Source organism: Octopus bimaculoides, chromosome 11, assembly GCF_046866305.1.
Source record: "Octopus bimaculoides isolate indiv1 chromosome 11, ASM4686630v1, whole genome shotgun sequence".
NCBI lineage: Eukaryota > Metazoa > Mollusca > Cephalopoda > Octopoda > Octopodidae > Octopus > Octopus bimaculoides.
Genome location: NC_142938.1, coordinates 65093585 through 65099513, shown reverse-complemented (window position 1 = coordinate 65099513; position 5929 = coordinate 65093585).

Below are 5929 nucleotides of genomic sequence, written 5' to 3'. Positions count from 1 at the left end.
ATATATATATATATATATAACTGACGGCATTCCACACAGTCTCCTTTCAGCAAATTCACTCACAAGCTTCGCTTACAAGAAATCGGTTTGGCCCGTTGCTCCAGAGGAACACACTTGAGACCTTCTCAGCCACACAGCTATGCCTGTACCTCCATGTATATTTGTTGAATGCAAAATTTGACGTTTGGGATTTTAGTATTCCTTGGTCCCTTACAGTTATCAGGTTTATTATTGCTATTGTTGTCAAGGTGGCAAGCTTGCAAAATTGTTAGCACTCCGGGCAAGATGCTTTTCGCTTTCTTGCTCGTCTTTACATTCTGAGTTCAAATTCCACCGAAGTCGACTGTGTCTTTCTTTTTTCCGGGGTCGATAAATTAAGTACCAATGGAACACTTGGGGCCGGTTACATAGGCTAGTCCCCACCCACAAAATTTCAGACCTTGTACCTTTAGTAGAAAGGATTATTACTATTATTATTATTATTATTATTATTATTATTATTATTGTTGAAGCGGCGATCTGGTAGAATCGTTAGCACGCCAGGCGAAATGCTTGGCGGTATTTCATTCGTCTTCACTTTCTAAGTTCGAATTCCGCCGAGGTCGACTTTGCCTTTCATCCTTTCGAGGTCGATACAATAAGTACCCGCTAAACACGGGTCGATGTGATCGACTGTCCCTCCTCCCACAAATTTCAGCCCTTGTGCCTTTAGTAGAAAAGATTATTACGATTACTGTTGTTGTTGATGTCATTGTTGGTCGTCGTGGTACTGAGTTTTAGCATCTTCTCACGATCCACCTTGTGGAGGTGCAAGGGCCCAATGGTTAGGGTAGCGGATTCGCGGTCATAGGATTGCGGTTTCGATTCCCAGACCGGGCGTTGTGAGTGTTTATTGAGCGAAAACACCTAAAGCTCAACGAGGCTCCGGCAGGGGATGGTGGCGAACCCTGCTGTACTCTTTCACCACAACTTTCTCTCAATCTTACTTCCTGTTTCTGTTGTGCCTGTAATTCAAAGGACCAGCCATGTCACACTGTGTCAATCTGAATATCCCCGAGAACTACGTTAAGGGTACACGTGTCTGTGGAGTGCTCAGCCATTTGCACGTTAATTTCACGAGCAGGCTGTTCCGTTGATCGGATCAACTGGAACCCTCGACGTCGTAAGCGACGGAGTGCCATCAACACGATCCACCTAAATTTTGTTCTCTCCTCTTGCTAATCCTGCTATACTTTTGATTAATTCTATTTTATTCTATCTTTATCTAATTTTTCTTGATAAAATCATTTTGTATCGGAATCAAGCCGTTTGTTTTTCTGAAAGAACTGATACCGTTTCCGTTTTTCATAACAACGGATTATCTGTGATTTAAAAAGTATTTCTAGACTCAAGCCTGCTTTGATATTAGATAATTCATTTTTATATTATATTCCTATAATGTTTCCTTGATCTCTGTTTAATTATATTCTTTTCTTTATTAATTTCAATAAGGATATTACTCACTTCCTCTATTTTTGTGTTGTTGTTTTATTATTGCTTTTTTTGTTATATGTCTGGATTTGATAGTCCATCATGACAAGATGTTTGTAAGTAGCTTCTTCTCTTTATTACTAAAGTGATTGTTGCGTATAGAAACTTATATATACGTACATATACATATAATAATATAAATAATATATAAATATATGCATATGTACATACCTATATATATATGTATATATACATTCATATATGGGTACAGGGAATCAAAAAAGCGTAGACAATGAGAAACAAGAACATAAAAAATAAAAGCATAGAAAACGGACAATTTTCGAAGAACGGAAAAAAACAAACAAACAGAGAAACGAGACATGCAACATAAAGAACATTTCCTTCAACAGTTGTTCCCTCGTTTATCTACTCCGCGTTTCGAAGGTAAGGACAAGACGAGACTTCGTTGAAACAGTCCTCTCTGCAAAGCAAATTAAATAAAATTTGGGATTTTTTGCGGAGGGTGAAAGTGGTAACAAAAACAGGACGGTAAGAACAAAATAGTAAAAGCAAACGGTGAGGGCTGTTAAGCCAAGGCGATGTGAAGAGGTGAACGCTGGAAAAACGAACTTTGAGAAGTGACAGATCTTGTCTTTAGGAAGGAAACGTCTTGTCTTGTCTTTAGGAAGGAAACATACATACATACATACATACATACATATATACATACACATGCACGCACACACAAAACACACACAAAACACACACACATATGTATATATGTATATATCCGGTATGCACCACTGAAGTTAATGTATATTTAATGTGTACACACTGTCAATATGCCAGTTACTGCAGTACCTAGGTATTTGTCCTGAAGTAACATATTTTATGGACGTGCTGTGTTAAAAACGCCAAAAATATCAGAGGGAGAAACGAAGATTTCGCCCGGCATCGTCCAGAATATCACCTGGTGTATTTCGTCATCGCCTGATATATTCCAGTCTGAACATGTGGCTAACTGCGAGTACGCGCCTTTGAAAAGGTCGAAAATGCCGGAATGTAGCTCTCATGCTCGTTGGCCACTGCTGGGAGTAAGGGTAGCCTCTGTTGTGACGTTTCATTCCTTTTCCTTTTATACTGCATTCTTAAATACCTGATTATAAATATTCGATTCTCCTCTATCCCTACCGATTTAATAATTTGTTCATATAAGATTCCCTCATACGTCGGTCTTCTGGCAAAATAAGAACTTGCTCGTTGTTTTTGTTGATTTTGATGTTGCTGTTTTTTTTTATGTTTCCTAGAAAGCAATAAATAAAAATATTTGTGACGATTAATGGAATGACAAGTACAATTTAAAAGAAATTTATCTGAGATTTGTAGATTCAATTAGTTGTTCTGTGTACATACATCATCCGAGTAAATCTTGGAATCTTGAAGCGTAAACGACTACTAGTTCCGCCCCTTGACGCTCAAACATTTCTAAGCTATTTGCAGTTGGTTAGCAAAGCCGCCATTTTGTATTTTCACAAAATACATCTGTCACTAAATGTTTGCGCTGCATCATCTGCAAAAAATTATTGAACTGCTCAAAATTTTTATTTACATTTTCATTTATTTACATTTTTATTCATTTATATATTCATTTTTGGAATTGTTCATTTATTCATTCAATTTAGCGTGAAATTGAATTTTTGGAAAAAAAAAATTCTAAAATTTTTTTCTACGACTATCTTAGTGTTTGTAGCTTTCTTCAGAAATATTCTAAGGACATTTTTTATATCTTTCAAATCTTAAAAATAACATTGCTACCTCCATTTAAAGTGTTCCGTTGAATGAGCTCTGTACACTGACACCGATATAAAATACACAAATGCATAAAATAAATATCTTTATATACTTGTTCAAAATATTCAGACTGAATAAACTCTACACACTGGCACAGACTGTGTAAAAAGACATCTCTACACTTTCGAGTGCTCTATCGATTGAGCTCTATTTCACTGATACAAACTGTTAAAAAAATAATTCATATTAATAAAGGCGGTGCTCCAGCATAGCCGCAGTCAAATGACTGAAACAAGTAAAAGAGTAAAAGAGTATATCATTCCAAGTGTTCCAGCAAACGTATCTACACACAGACACAAACCGTCTAAATATAGCACCTCATTGTTCCAAAGACCGCATATAAATCATATAATATTTATATACATATACATATATATATATATATATACGAAGTTCTTTATTCATTGAATGCTATACCCTGATAGAAATCATTTGGTCTGGCACAAATCTAATAAAGAATTTTATAAATCTTTGTCACTGTTCATCTGGTGAATTATGTTAGGAAGAACAATTATAAAAAGTGATAAGATTAAGAAATACTTAAATAACCATGTTCAGCGGTATATATATTTCATCTTTTACTTGCTTCACTCATTCGAATGAAGAATTTTCAGTCGAATGTAACGATCCTAGTACTTTTTAAAAATCTTGATACTTATTCAATTGGTATCTGTCTTTTGTCGAAACGCTAAGTTACGGGGAAATAAACACACCAATACCGGCTGTCAAGCGGTGGTGGGGAAGAAGCAGACAGACAAACACACGCACACATATATACGATGGGCTTCTTTCAGTTTCCGTCTACCAAATCTACTCACAAGGCTTTGGTCGGCCCGAAGCTATAGTAGGTAAAGCTTGCCCAATGTGTCACGCGGTGGATTGAACACGCCTGCCCCTATATATCTGTGTGTGTGTAAGTGTTCAACGGCTATTCACGCAGTTTCCACTGAATTGACTCGTAAGTCGTTGAACGACCCGGCCTTAGAAGATACATTCTCGCGGTGCCATGAGGTAGGATTGAATCCGGAACCACATCGTTGCAAAGTGAGCTTCTTATCTACACACCCATACGATGAGAGGCAGGGAAAGAAAATAGGACACAGGTCATTCGGATTATATTTCTTGTCTTTGAATAGTTTCCTTCTGTTCTTCCACCCCTTATGGAAGTCTTGTAACAAAAAGTGTGAAGAGGGCACTGCATTTTTCTCTCCGATTAAACAATAATTTTGAAGGGTAGGGGTTAAACAATAGCATCGACCACAGTACTTGACTGGTACCATATTTTACCGATTCTGGGAAGATGAAAACCGAGACGGGACAAATACTGCAAAGCCGTTTTTCCGATGCGTTAGTGATTCTGTCAAACTCATCAACCGATTAAGTAATAAATGTTTCTTACATCTTCAGATATATGGACTCACATTTATCGTGAGGGACAAAATCAGTCTAATCGATTGGAACGTATACTTTCGAAAGTTCAGCACGAAGAAAGGCTAAATTAACCGAGGTAGAATTCAAACCGAAACTTCTAAGACATTGTCACAAATATTCTTGTTTAAGAATAATAAATTTGTATTCTACAAAAGTATAAAGTAACCCTTCAGACTGATGTAAGATTGCTTGTATTTTAACTGAACAAAAGAAACAAACATTAACATACATATAGGCGCAGGAGTGGCTATGTGGCACCTTGGGCAAGTGTCTTCTACTATAGCCTTAGGTCGACCAAAGCCTTGTGAGTGGATTTAGTAGACGGAAAAAGAAAGAAGCCCGTTGTATATATATGTATATATATATATATATATATATATATATATATATATATATATATATATATATATATATATATATATATATATATATATATATATAAAACAAATAATAAATGAGTATATGCATATATATGTACAAGTATGTGCATACCTACATCTACCTGTATATATAGGTGCATATCTGGGTACAGGACATTTTATATATATATATATATATATATATATATATATATATATGTGTGTGTGTGTGTGTGTGTGTGTGTGTGTGTGTGTGTGTGTGTGTGTGTGTGTGTGTGTGTGTGTGTGTGTGTGTGTGTGTGTATGTTTGTGTGTGTGTGTTTGTCCCCCCATCATCGCTTGACAACCGATGCTGGTGTGTTTACGTTCCCGTAATGTAGCGGTTTGGCAAAAGAGAACGATAAAATAAGTACTAGGCTTATAAAGAATAAGTCCTGGGGTCGATTTGCTCGACTAAAGGCGCTGCTCCAGCATGGACACAGTCAAATAAGTAAAAGAGTAAAAAGAGTAGATATATATATATATATATATATATATATATATATATATATATATATATATATATATATATATATATATATACACCCGTGTGTATATACATAGACACACACACGAATATAGACACACATACATACATACAGAAGCAGAAAGAGAATTGAAAACAAACAAACATAAAGGAAACTAAAATGATTATTACTAAAATATTCATTTTCCCCTGTAAAAGTAAAAGTAAAAGTAAAAACAAAAATAGAAGCAATAATTAACAAAAACAAAAGACATTATTGTACTTAATTAAGCTCAAGAACTGATGTCGCTAC